The 14558-nt window shown below is 45.8% G+C and overlaps 1 protein-coding gene across 1 annotated transcript in view; it reads right to left on the bottom strand.

The window, feature by feature from the left end:
* HERC2 (E3 ubiquitin-protein ligase HERC2) overlaps positions 1 to 14558 on the bottom strand; it is a 496511-nt gene that overhangs the window by 427480 nt on the left and 54473 nt on the right. The gene's annotated exons all lie outside the window — the stretch shown is intronic.

Raw genomic sequence — 14558 nt, 5'->3', positions numbered from 1 at the left:
TTTTACTTAAATTTTGGTAACTAACCAATCTGGTGTTCATCCTTGTAAATAAAAAAGTGTAGTAATAACCTCACTAACATTATACGTTGCAAATAAAATTAGAATACACCAAAGTCCTTTCAATTCATCAAAGACTTAAAACAATCTGAACATGTGTGTAATTGTTTGCTTGTGTGTAAAGGAGTTAAAGTTACAGCACTGTTGACTGACAATGGCAACAAAGTAACTGAAGAGGGCTTCAAACAGCCATACCTTAAGTACATAAATAAAATGGAACTAATTTAATCACTGTAATAGCATCAAAAGTACTGCATATTATTATCAATAACACATACTTTCCAAATTATACGTAGAGTAACACAACTGGACTACAAGTGTTTAAGATATGAAGCCTCAGGGCACATTATATCAACAAAATAAATGGAATTTTAATGATTAAATAAATTATTTCATAATTCCCCAACTTTCAAATTGCTTCACCTTTAAGGCTTGTTAAATGCTGTTTATCTTAAAAGGTAGAATTTCCTGTTTTCTTTCCTTGTACTGTAATACCCCCTGCATCTCCGGTGTAGTACAGTACTGAAATCATAAGGTAATGTGTGGCAATACTACCATGGGGAAAGTCATATTGTATTATCATTAGTTCTCTCATTAACACATTAAGAGTGCACAGCTCTACCCATGCTCCAGATTGTGTGCTTTAGGAATTTCTGTAGGAACTTACCAATTATTATAGATTAGTGTACGTAACTCGTCAAAAATGACAGCCAAATAATTAGATATATACACTCACACAGATTCAACCAATCCCACCCTCTTCCCCTTTCCTAACTACCACACAGCAATTCGAGAAATTTGTGGGAAATTGTTTCCAAGCAGTTGCCATTCAGCATGACAGGAGAGAAATTCTACCTACCTACCTACCTACCTACATACATAAGAAATTCTACCTACCTACATACATACATACATACATACATATATATATATATATATATATATATATATATATATATATATATATATATATATATATATATATATATATATATATATATATATAAATGCTCTTTATTGTACAATATAGGAGAGTTTACTACATCGTGTTAATGTATCCCTTACTTGGGTTAAGGATCTATTACCACCGTCCAACCCCCCCCCCCCCCCCCTTGCACACCGGGCCTCCGTCGCCCTCCGGCGCTTTCCCATTACATAAGCCATACTATTAAGAGTAATTACTCCGGAGCTCCGGCTCCTCCATATGCACATTCTATATCAGAATCTATCATAGTATACTGTATTTTTATTTTTGTAGTAATTACGGCGGAGCTCCGGCTCCTTATATTACACGACCTCAATTCTGCACATCAACTATAAGCTTCCTTGTCTTTACTTTTATTATACTTAGTAAAGCCCGTAGGAAACTTTGTACTTATTGATCCTTTTTATTACAGAAAGTACGCTGTGCTGCCAAGGGCTGTTCCGCAACCTTTCTCGATCCGGTAGGCCATGACGTCTGCCGGTCGCATGCCCAGTGTGCGATCTCTTTTGTCCGGGAAGCTGGCCAGTCCCCTTACATGATCTGGTTCCCGGAAGCATGTGCGCTCTGCTACGAGCTTTCATCCATTCTCCTCAATGATGAGGTAAGTTAGCGATGTTATCTGCATGCTAGTTTTTAAGGCTTCGCTTTATTTACTTGGTTGTTTATGTTTCTATTGCTTTTATATGGTGACTCAGCGTATTCAGATATTATCCTAATCCTTACTGTCGTAATGTTTCCCGTCTGCCATTCTAAGTTACCCCTCCTTTTTCAGGCTGACGAGGATTCACTCCGGACGGCCAAGACCAGCCTCCGATCCTGGGTGTCTGGTTTCGGAAGAAATGCCCCGACCAGTTGCCCCTACCTCCTTGATACAGACATGGCCTCCCAGTTATTCCCTGGTTCCTCCTCGGCCGCAGTACCTCTGGAACAAGCTGCCCCCATCATTGAGGGTATCAGGGCAGCCCTTCCGGTAGGAGAGGAACACCTGCTCTCCGGAGACATCTCATCCCTGGACATTCACACTGAACCAATGGAGGAGCAGGTGAGTGGTGTGGATTTGGCAGAAACCTTTCTTTCCCCTACTCCTTCCTCTTCTTCTTCTTTCCACGGCTTTGACAAGCCTCAGGCTTCTCCTTGGGAAGGTTCCGTCTCGGTCCGTCCCAAGGTGAAACCTATTCATAAGAATAAACCTAAAAGCACTACTGTACTTCAGCTTCGCCACAGTCCATTTCTCCGGTCCCAGGACCTTCCTCAGCCCCTGACGTTCCAACGCTATCACACACCCCTCCTCGTCCTAAGGACAGAAGGGTAAGTCCGCTAAGTCCAAGGCTTCCGCTGTAGGTAGCTCCTCGGACGTCCAATTAACCTTGGAATTCATTCAAGACATGGTGGAGTCGAAGCTGCAAAGACACTCCGGGGTCATATCAGAGCTGAAGGACATGGTGGCTAGCCTCATAAGAGACAAGTCTCACCCTGATCCGTCCCCAGTTCCTGATGCATCGAAGCTTCCACCCTTCGAAAGAAAAACCCTTGGAGGTTCGCAAAGCATGCCCCTTATTTGGATGGTACGCTTACGATTGAAGGGTTGGGGACCCGCCCTCTAGATGATCTGGAGTTCTACCCTCTGGACCTCCAGTTCCCCTTCAATGGCTTTGTTCGTTTACGTGAACATGCATTAGTACGGATGGACAAGGTCCCGAAGGAGACGATAATATTCCCGAAGGAGCAGGCCCAAGCTGTCTGGGCCTGTACTCTGGCGGAATGGGGTTGTATTAATTCTAAGTTAACCCTCCCACAAAGGAGCGTATACAATCTTTATCACTCCTCAGTCCATCCCGTCTCCGCTTACTGACAAGATCGCGGCATTGACTATTCAGTCAGTTAAGGATGGCATCCCCATGCCGACCCTTAAGGAAACGGATCCCACCTCTCTCCTCGTCCCTGGCACCTCGGCGCTCTGGAACGAAGCTTCTTCTACGTTTACGGTGGGTAAATTAGACCCAGACTGCGCTTCCTCTCTCTTCTCGGAAAGACTCCCTAAGATCCCGGACCACTTATTGAAAGTGGAGTTCGAGGCGAGAAACCGGCTGGCGAGATCTCTCAACTCTGTAATTTCTTCAGAGCTGATAGCCTCCTTATACAGCAACGAACCTCTCTTTCGGGTGCAGGCAAAGAACCTCCTGCAGTCGTTCCAGTCGGACCTGCATGACTTCTGGACTGCGAGAACTAATTGTCAGAAGCATGTTCTCGCCGAAGCCTCTATTCGGCATGAGCCCAACAGACTCATCGCCTCCTCCTGCTGGGGTAAAACCCTGTTCCCCCAGGAAGAAGTCGATAAGGTTCTCCAGGACGCAGCGAGGGCTAATCAGAACCTTCAGGTTAGATGGGGCCTCTCATATAAATGTAAGTTTGAGAACATGCCTCGTCAACCCTTCTCAAAGAAAAAACAGAGGTCCTATGTTCCTTACAAGACGGGTAGAGGCCAACTTCATCATTCCGCAGGCCCTCACTCTTCAACTCCCTCTACGTCTAAAGCCGCCCCTCCTCAACAGATTGTCTTCCTCCCGGCTCCTCAAGGTTCCCAACCGACTTCGGCTACATCTTGGATGACCTCCCCTGCCTTCAATCAGGCGTACGAGACCTCGGGTTCCTTTTGAGGATATCCTAGAGGCGGCACCAGGGGTAGAGGTCAGTTCCGCCCGCGAGGCAGACCTAGAGCCAGAGGTTCCCGAGGAGGACGTGGGGCTAAGTTCAACCCCACGCAATGAAGCGAATCCGGTAGGGGGGAGACTGTACCAGTTTCGGGACCAGTGGACCTTCAGTCCTTGGGCCCACAGTATAGTCTCAAAAGGCCTGGGCTGGAAATGGGCACTAGGTTCTCCACCTCCCATAGCGTCCTTCTTCCAGAAGCCCACTCCCATCCTAGAGGAGTACACCAAGGACCTCTTGAAAAAAAAGGCAATAAAGAGGGTACGGTCACTGAAATTTCAAGGCCGTCTGTTCACGGTTCCCAAAAAGAATTCATCGGCGTTGAGAGTGGTCCTGGACCTGTCCAAACTGAATTCTTACATTCTTTGCGACAGGTTCCGCATGCTGACTATCTCTCAGGTATGGCCCTTACTTCCCCGTGGGGCCGTCACCACCTCTATCGATCGTACAGACGCCTATTATCACGTCCCAGTAGCAAGAAACTTCTCTCCTTACCTCGGCTTCCGCCTAGGCAAGAAATCTTATGCGTTCAAAGTGATGCCGTTCGGTCTCAACATTGCTCCCAGGATATTTACAAAGCTAGGGGAGACGGTGCTAGAACAGCTCAGGAGCCAAGGGATCATGGTGATCGCTTATCTGGACGACTGGCTCATCTGGGCACGGACGATTCAAGACTGCCACAAGGCTACAAGCAAAGTGGTTCAGTTTCTGCACAAGGTAGGATTCCAAGTCAACTTACAGAAATCTCGCCTTCAACCAGCAAGCAAATTCAAATGGTTAGGCATCCGTTGGGACCTCACAAGTCACGAACTGTCTCTTCCTCCCAAAAAGGTCAAAGAGATAGCTTCGAAGACAAGACACTTCATCAAGAACAAGCATATTTCACGATGAGCCTTAGAAAGAGTTCTAGGCTTACTCCAATTCGCTTCAGTGACAGACCTCTTATTGAAGGCCAAACTCAAAGACATCAACCGAGTTTGGAGAAAGAGAGCTACAACCCGATTACGAGACGAGATATCGAAGATCCCCTCAGTCTTAGTTCGTCGCCTCCGACCATGGTCGAAACCGGAGAACCTCTCCAAATCGGTTCCTCTGCAATTCCCTCCTCCACGTGTGACGATTCACACAAGACGCGTCTCGCAGTGGTTGGGGGGGCTATTATCAACACCAGATGTTTCAGGGCTCTTGGTCCCCTGCGATGAAACAGTTCCACATCAACGTGTTGGAGGCCATGGCAGTGTTACTGACCTTAAAACGACTATCCCCTCCACGCTCCACCCACATCAGGATAGTCTCCGACAGCACGGCGGTAGTTCACTGCATCAACAGAGGCGGATCGAAATCTCCCAATCTCAATCAAGTCCTGGTCACAATCTTTACCTTGGCAAACGAAAAGAACTGGTTCCTGTCAGCCACTCACCTCGCAGGAGTCCAGAACGTGATAGCGGACTCACTATCCAGGACAAAACCACTAGAATCAGAATGGTCCCTAGACGCAAATTCCTTCCGGTGGATCTCCAGACTGGTTCCAGGTCTCCAGGTAGACTTTTTCGCGACACAGCTCAACCACAAACTTCCCTGTTACGTGGCCCCGAACCTGGACCCTCAGGCTTGTGCTATGGACGCACTAACCCTGGATTGGAACCGTTGGAGGAAGATTTACCTGTTCCCTCCAGTGAATCTTCTGATGAAAGTTTTACCCAAGCTACGCTCCTTCCACGGAAAGGTGGCTTTGGTAGCACCTCAGTGGCCAAAAAGCAGCTGGTTTCCTCTCCTCCTAGAGTTGAAACTTCGCCCGTTCCGGATCCCATTCCCCAAGCTGACCCAAGTGGTCCAAACACGGACTGTGTCAGATTCCTCAAGGATAGCGCAAACCCTAACTTTGTGGATTTCATGAAATTTGCAGCCCATAAGGATGCAAATATTGACCTGGAAAATGTCCTCTTTATTGAATCAGACAAGAGAGACTCCACGATTAGACAGTATGATTCGGCAGTTAAGAAGCTAGCGGAATTTCTAAAAAATTCAGATGAAACTCTAATGACCCCGAACCTGGCCATTTCGTTCTTTCGGTCCCTTTTTGACAAGGGACAAGGGCCTCGCAGCTAGCACTATAACCACAATCAAATCAGCTTTGAAAAAGATCTTCTATGTGGGGTTCAATATTGACCTCGCAGATTCCTATTTTTCATCCATTCTAAAAGCCTGTGCTAGGCTCCGACCTTCTGTTCGTCCACAAAAGGTCTCGTGGTTTCTGAACGACGTCCTCAAGCTCGCGTCAGACACTGTTAACAATTCCTGCTCTTACCTATCGCTTCTTAGGAAGACCTTATTTCTCACGGCCATGGCCTCAGGTGCTAGAATTTCGGAATTAGCCGCTCTCTCCCGTAATCCTGAAAACCTAGATTTCCTTCCGTCAGGAGAAGTTCTACTCTCTCCAGATAGAGCTTTCTTAGCCAAGAATGAGGACCCACAAAATAGGTGGTCCCCTTGGAAAATTATTGCTCTTCCCCAAGATGCTTCTTTGTGTCCTGTCCCTACACTTCGGGCCTTTTTAGCGAGGACTACGTCACGCTCATCTGGACCCTTGTTTGTCAGGGAACAAGGGGGTACTATTTCCATCCAAGGCATCAGACAGCAAATCCTTTATTCTATCAAACAAGCTAACCCGGAATCTTTTCCACATGCACATGATATCCAGGCGGTAGCCACCTCCATCAATTATTTTCAGAATATGGATTTTTATGACCTTAAAGAAGTACACGGGTTGGAAATCCCCGATGGTTTTCAAACGCCGCTATTTGAAGAACTTGCAGGCCCTTAAGTTCCCTACTATTGCAGCTGGGAGTGTCATCTCCCCCGATTAATTTCTTGCCTTTCTCCTTTTCGTCCTCCTCTCAACCTTCTCCCTCCCCCTGCCACTCCCACCACGTTGCCTCTCACCTTGGTCGGTGTTTTTTGCCTCATTGATGTGTTATGTCGGTGGATTAGCCCACTTTTATTTTATGTCATGTTGACTTACTCATGCTGGTAGCTTTTAATTTTGGATTGTATATAATTTTTGGTATCCTAGGGTATTGTACAGTTTACCTTGTCTTTGTACCCATGTTATTATGTTTTGCCTCATGCCATTTTTTATTCCATTGCTACCTATGTTTTTAGTTGGTATATTATGATGTTCTGGAGTTATGTACATTTATTTACTTGTGCCTACATGGCGTTGTTAATTTTTAAGGAATTGTTATTTTGTCTGGGGAAGTTGTTTACTTATTATACTTTACCTCCAGTTTCATATACAGTAGGGTCCCGAATTACACGTGTTCTAATTACGCGATTCCTCAATTACGCGATCGATAGTTTTTAAAAATTAAATTTCCTGTATCTGCGAGGAGCATTCTAAATCCGCGAGTCAAGCACCACGAAGCGTAGGAAATCTATTGTTTTCTTAATTGTATTGGGGGGGGGTGATGGTTCCCCGATGTCTGAGAAGGGGGGGGGGAGAATGTGAGAGAAAGATTTCTGTTCAAACATTTTAAGACTAGTTTTGGATGAAAAATGTTAAGGTTTGCCCATCTGTTGTGTGAACTTGTCGCTAGGCTAGCCTAACTGTCCAACACCTATATGTATAATATTCCATATTTGTACTAATTAATTTTTATACTTACGTTGTGATTATGGTGAAAAATCCTTATTCATTAAACTTTAAATTAAAAACCATCAAAATCAACAGTGCCATTTGAAATATTGAAAAGTTTCCAAAAAAAAAATCAATAGAACAGCATCGTCAGGGGAACACCTTTGTTGCTTTCGTGTGCAAGACTACCGCTATCATCCAGTAGTAGTGCGTTGTGCTCCGTTTCATCTAAATTGTTTGAAATTCTTTTATATAGTACTTTTGAAACCAAAAAATAAATTAAATAAAGACTATTTTATATCATGCTACTGCCAAACATGTCACTACAACCAAACCCATTACTTTGTTTAGTACGTTCCATCGCCGATCATAACGAACTCGCTAACCAATTTTAACATCTGTCTATAGGTTAACTTTTGCGGCAAAAGATATCTTACCAGGTACTATGTAATAATAATGTTATAATTAATGTTGTTTTATTTATCCTTAGAAAATCAAATTAAATGAAATATGAGCAATTTTGTTTCGTGTTTTTTTTTTCCTAAAAAGACGCCTCCTTAAAAGGAAAACGTTTTTTTTACGTTTCATCGTCGATCATAAACGCATTTACTCCTGAAAGTGATATTGAAGAGCTTTTACTAAAGATGTTATTATAAATAAAGATTATAAATAGGTGGTAAAATATCTATAATTAGAGTGTAGCAGCATCAAGAAATGTTGGGGTTCGCCCTTTACATAAGAATGTACTGTACATTGGATTAGACAGAACGTAGAAAAAATCAATTAGGGAAAAATCGGTATTCGATATCCTCTTCATCAGCATCGTCAATCGGGCTTTTTATTTTTTTTTTATTCCCAGTCGCTAACTAGTTATCGCACTGTCAAGATCTGCACACATTCCGATAATTCACATTTGAAGGTTTTCTGGGAGAGGATGGATAGAGAAAATACTGAACTATATAAAATGTTTTTTTAACCTGTTATGCGTCACCCACGTGATAAACCGTTCACCACGATCTACTCGGTACTGCCTTCAACTGTATATTACGTTCATGACTTTAATTGCCTTTTACAAGCCGTCAGTCTCGTGATATTACGTTTACTCGTATAGTAAGTATAGGATCACCACTTGGCAACACTCTCAGCATATGGGGACTGTGAATAGAAATTTATATGATGTCTGGCAACTATTTTTCTGAAGGTAGCTTGATGTTTGAAAACTGGTTTCCTATCAGTGCGCTCGGGCGTTCATGCATACGTGGTTATTTGTTGTTCCTTTTGTAATGAACGGTCTAAAGAGGAAGGTTTTTTCTTTAGATGAAATAAATGATATTCTTGTTGAGGAATTTAATAATGATAACCTGTTTGATCATGAGAGCACTAGTTCTGAATCCTCCAGTGATGAGTATATTGAAGAAACAAAGTTTTCTTTCGATGCCGAAAGCGAAAATGACTTCTCATTACCGAATGACTGGACAACGAAATTTCACAAAACTATAAAGGGAAAGGAAACGCCGAGAGAGAGAGAGAGAGAGAGAGAGAGAGAGAGAGAGAGAGAGAGAGAGAGAGAGAGAGAGAGAGAGAGAGAGAGAGAGAGATAAAGTGGATAAATAATGTACAAATGTATGACGAACATATTTGAAAACTACAGGAAACGATATGAAGAGAGAGAGAGAGAGATGGGAGAGACTTATCCCTTTCCTTTTGTTGATTATCCAGGCGTAAGATTTACGATTGAAGATAAAAAGAACCCATTAGAATATTCAGTATTATGTAGCCATTTGAAATGAAATAATAGTAGTATTAATTGTTTTTTTTACTCAACCATTTAATTAATATCCCTACTTTTAACTATAATTACGAATTATAAGCATAAATAAATGATATTAACTTTGAAAAATTATCATTAGTGAAATGACCGCTCAAGGCAAAAAAAGCGTGACGGTACGTTAGCGGCAACCTGGTCCAGGGGGGACGCTTAGATGTTTTCTGGCAGAAAAATACGGTAGATTATCGTACAGCAGCCTAGTGCACACTTGCGCCTAGTGGCCGTGTTTACGTGTGGGAGTGTCATCATGGATATACAGTACTATACTGTAATTTTTGGGCTCAAGCCATGGCGTCCTGATGGAAGGTTCCTGTTTGGTAGCTTCCTTGGGTATAAGACTACTAAGATATTCCCAGAGAATTTAACCACAGGTTATCACAGAATTCTAACTTCTGGAGCGAGTATCTCAAAGGTTTCCCTTTAAGACATCGTAATACAACAGGGGACACGCATGTCTGAACGTGCCACATAGCTATCTCCACCCCGAACAGAGTTAATGCTTCGGTGTGTAAGGGCTGAGAATAGCTGGGAGCCGTTCCACAGCTAATCTCACTCGTGGCTACTACTGATACTCGAGACGTAAACAAACGGACGCCATTGCTCTAATGACGTCACGCCCGTCTTTATCCTTTGTTTAGTAGCTGCCCTACTTAGACGGATTTTCCCTTGTGTTATCTTTATCGCTTTGCATCTTCGCTATGTCGTTACCTTCAGCCTCGCCTTCTTCTGGAAAGTTGAGTACAAGGTTCCAGTATTGTTTAATTAAGCTCTGGCCGTAAAGTAAATATTATTTTGCGAAATAATTGATGTTTTGTGGCAGAGCTGTGCCTCTACCGGACCCGCCATTTTATGGCGTCGTTGTTGTTTTGCATGTCTTATTTAGTTAGCCACAACAACGCTTCCGGCATTATATACTAATCGAATACATTAGTTTATTTAGTCTTCATAGCTAGGAACTTTTATATCGTGTTTAGACGCTTTTTATCGGTCATCGTTTGACCTCATACCAGTCGGCTACTATAGCCCCCAGGCCAGGAGCCTACATACAAGTGTTCATGCATGATTTATTAGTGATCCTAGACTAAGTTATGAAGATAGTGGCATTATTATTTTACAATACTTTTGACAGTGATGCAAATGTTTTCGCCTTCAGGGACCATATAGGGGATAGGCTAGTCAGTGATTCTTTCTAGCCTAACCTAATATTAGGACCCCTATATGCTTCCTTCATCCCCTGCCTTGGCATTCCCTCTATTTAGCCTTGATCCCTTTTCTGAGTTAAGGGATTAATTGTCTAATAGAGTATATATCGCCTCTCTGTCCTCCCTAAAGGAATGAACCCCCTTTAGGGCTGCGTCTGAGAGTGAGGTTAGGCTAGCCTACCTCTATGGCTAGGATAGTCTATGACTTTCCTGCGATAGCGATATGTCTTCTTCCTTGCCTAGTTCAGGACTTTTAGCCCTGTTCTAGGTCGGGTTAGGAAGGTTTCTCTGTTCCATGCTGAAACGGTACTCTTGCACCGTTTTAGCCGATCAGCCTGATCTTAGGTTAGGGAGTGTCCTCCCTTCCCTTAGTGGCCGCTCTGGTACAGAAACCCTTCCTGGGAAGACTTCTCTCTTCTCCCTCCCCACCTATCTCTTGTATAGCCTAGCCTATGCTTAGGTTAGTTTATACTCATCTGTCCCCTGTCCTACAACTCCTCCTTAGGGTGGAAGAGTAGGGCTACCCGAGCTTCCTTGTGCAGTCCACTCTGGTACATATACCCTCATAGTGTCCTATAAGGTTAGTTACTAGTATAGTTCTGCATATGGGAGTCTCCCCCCCCCCCCCTCTTGGGTGTTCCCTAGCCCTCCCTTGGGCTACCTAGCTCCCGGTCCCTAGTGACCCCTGCTCATGGATGTTAGAGCCTGCCTCTATCATGGGTACACCCCCTCAGGGAGGGGGAGGGATGTCTGGAACCCTGACGGTACTTCCTGCATCCCTTCCCCTGTCTCTCTTTCTATCTGGGTGCCGGTCTCTTGCCGCCTCTACTGTCGGCAATACCTGCCTCCTATTTGGTGACTTCCCTACCCTTGCCGCCAGCCCCCCGTGTACCGAGGGACTGCCGGCTGCCGCCGGCTACCACCGGCGGCTCTCCTACTCCTATCTAATCGTCCGCTTGCCGGTCGATCACCGGAGTGCCGGCATATACTGCCGGCAACCCGATACTGCCTTTACCATCCTTATCCCAGTCACCAACCTGGCATCCTCCGACTGCCGGAGCCGCCGCTTCCTGCCGGCGTGCCGCCGTTGTGCCGGCGGCCGCCATCCTGGTATTTAACTGACTTTTGAAAATCGTCTGTTCTAATGCCAGAATCTATGCTGGAGCGAGCTCCGGCATGCCGGCGGCTTGCCGGATGCCCCGGAGGCGTCAAGAATACTTGCACCCCCTTACTGTAGCTATCATAAGACTAGGATAGCCCTATATCGCAAACAGATAAGCTGCTTCCGCTATTAAGATCAGTACCTAGTACTGCTCTATTAGTGATCATGCTGTCTCTTTGCATTCTTCTATTTCCAGCAGGCTATGTGCATCTTAGCGCGGCTGGTTGCCAGAAGCAGTTACCCTTTAATGAGGCCTTCTGGCTCTTACTGGGAACCGAATGAATTCGATCCCAATCTTGTCCTTGGTTTTCCATGGAATTCCAAAATACTAGGAATTCTAGGAAACTATATCCAATGATCTCGGTCATTTGGATTATCCAGGGACCAAGCTTATGGTAACCAGCCGGGCTGGATGCATGGAGCATGTTCTCCTTTACTGTTTTCATTCTCTATGCATCACACCTTCTTTAAGTTAAAATTAATGATTAATATTAACTTAGTTTAAGAGCCATTCTTATGACTCCCCCATACTCATTTTCTCTTTCTTCCACAGGAGGAGCAGATGAAGTGTGACTTCGCCTTCTGCGCTGTGAAACGCCCGCAGTTTTACGGGCATACGGCTTGCAGGACTCACGCCCCTTGTGCAGACAAGAAAGGGGACTTGAAGTTTTGGAATCCACTGGATTGTACGGTCTGCCAGGCCCACCTAGTTGAGGCCTTCCATAACCCTCCCTCAGCGGAGGTTAGAGACATTTCTCGTGAAAAGCTGCGCAAGTGGGTGCGTGGCTTTCAGAAAAATGCTACTGGACCGTACCTGGCCACCGAAGAACTGAGGTCCCTGTTGTTCCCTAAGGCCTCCTCTGACTCAGTGGTACCAAAAGATACAATCCCCACTGTCCAAATTACGGTGGAACCTGATGTGGTCATGGCTCAGTCCATGCACGAGTGTCGTTTAGATTCCGAGGATGATGAACAGATCTCAGACGTCTCGGAAGACACGGAGAAGACGCTTATGGCTCAAGGAGCCGAAGAGGACGAAGACAAGGTGGAGTACACCGAGTCGGAGCTTGGAGCTGCTCCCTCGTCCATCCCTCCTCCTACTCCTACACCGACGGAAATGTCTGTTCCGTCTACCTCCTCAACTCCGGATCCTTCCTCTTCTACCCAAGAACTGATCCAGCTGATTAGAGCCGTCATGGACGACAGGCTGAAGGAGAACCAGGAGTCCATCAGGTCGATGATTGGATCCAGAGAACCGAAGAAGATTTCGGTCAAGGATCTCCCAGCTTGCTCTCATGCCAACCCGTGGAGGTATGCAGAGCATATGGTTATTGCGACCGGCAGAATCTTTGTTAATGACAAGATCGGCACGGTCCCGTTGGAAGATGTGGAGTTCTTCCCAAGCTTCGAGGCCTACCCGGACTGTTACGTCCGGCTTCGTTCCGAACCTGCCTCGAAGGAAGAGACCGAACCTAAAGAAGAGATAGTGTTCGATCTCGCAAAGGCCCAGGCTATGCTAGCCTCCGCATTTAAGAGTAGGGGCTTTACCTGCTCTAAGCTTCCGGCTTTGAGCAAGAAGCATCCTACGTACGTTGCACCTGACAATGCGGTTCTTCCTTTCTTGGAAAAGGCCTTAGCCGCATGCCTTAAAGCGGCGGAAGAAGGGAAACCCTGCCCTGCACTGGAGGAGTGCAGACCCTTCTCCATCGTGACCCCCCCTGACGCTCGACACTGGAAAGATGTTCAGCATACTTTCGTCGTGGGAAGGCTCGATCCTGACGTCGCCGGACGTCAGTTTAATGAAGACCTCCCTAAGCTCAACGATCATCTCCTTCGCCGGGAACAAGACACGAAGGAGAGGCTTGCGGCATCTCTTTCTCATCAAGTCCAACTGGATGTGATGGCCTGTGACACAAGAGTACCAGATCACTACATGGTACTAGCCAAATCCCACTTACTGACAGTAATGAAGGACTTGTACCACTTCATAAAGGCTCGTAGAGCCTGTCGTGAATTCGTGTTTACCGGTGCCACCGTGAAACACGAACCCCGGAGGCTGATTTCCTCCAACATCTGGGGAAAGCACCTGTTTCCTTCTGACCTGGTCAAGGAAATAACTGACAGAGCCGCCACGGAGAATAGGAACCTTCTCCACAAGTGGGGCATGTCCAGAAAAAGGAAACCCTCTCAGGACGAAGGACCTCAGCCTAAGAGAAAACCTCAAAAACCAAAACCCCAGCAACGTCAGCAACGACGTCAGTTTCCGGGACCCGCTACCTCCCAAGTGGTTGCCCAACCACAACAGACCTTTCAATTGGTCCCCCAACCGGTGTTGTCACAGTCACCGGTCTTCACCCCTGCCTTTGAGCAACCATCCACTACCTTTCATGCCAGAGGTAGAGGCTCGTTCAGGGGTGCAAGCAGAGACGCATCTCGTCGTCCCTCCAGAGGTAGAGGAGGAAAGGGAGCTAGCGGCCGAGGCAACAAGTCCTCGGGACACCAGAAGCAATGAAGTGCTTCCGGTGGGAGGAAGACTCCGCCAATTCCAGGATCGTTGGACCTTCGATCCCTGGGCACACAGCATCATCAAGAACGGTCTAGGCTGGAGTTGGACGCAACCACCCCCAATCTTCCAGCGGTTCTTCCAGCAATCGACCCCCCTTCTGGAAGAATATGTTCTAGACCTCTTGGACAAGAAGGTGATAAGGGAGGTAAAGTCCACCAGGTTCCAAGGGAGACTGTTTTGCGTTCCCAAGAAGGACTCAGACAAACTCAGAGTCATTCTGGACTTATCCCCCCTCAACAAGTTCATAGAGAACAACAAATTCAAGATGCTGACGCTTCAACAAATAAGGACCCTTCTGCCTCAAGGTTCCTACACGGTCTCTATAGACCTGGCGGATGCCTATTGGCACATTCCAATGAACCATCACGCTTCCTCCTACCTAGGATTTCGACTCCAAAGGAAAAGCTACGCCTTC

This window comes from Palaemon carinicauda, chromosome 17 (genome assembly GCF_036898095.1).
Source record: "Palaemon carinicauda isolate YSFRI2023 chromosome 17, ASM3689809v2, whole genome shotgun sequence".
NCBI classification, from domain to species: Eukaryota; Metazoa; Arthropoda; class Malacostraca; order Decapoda; family Palaemonidae; genus Palaemon; species Palaemon carinicauda.
This window is presented reverse-complemented; position numbering and strand designations above follow the sequence as displayed.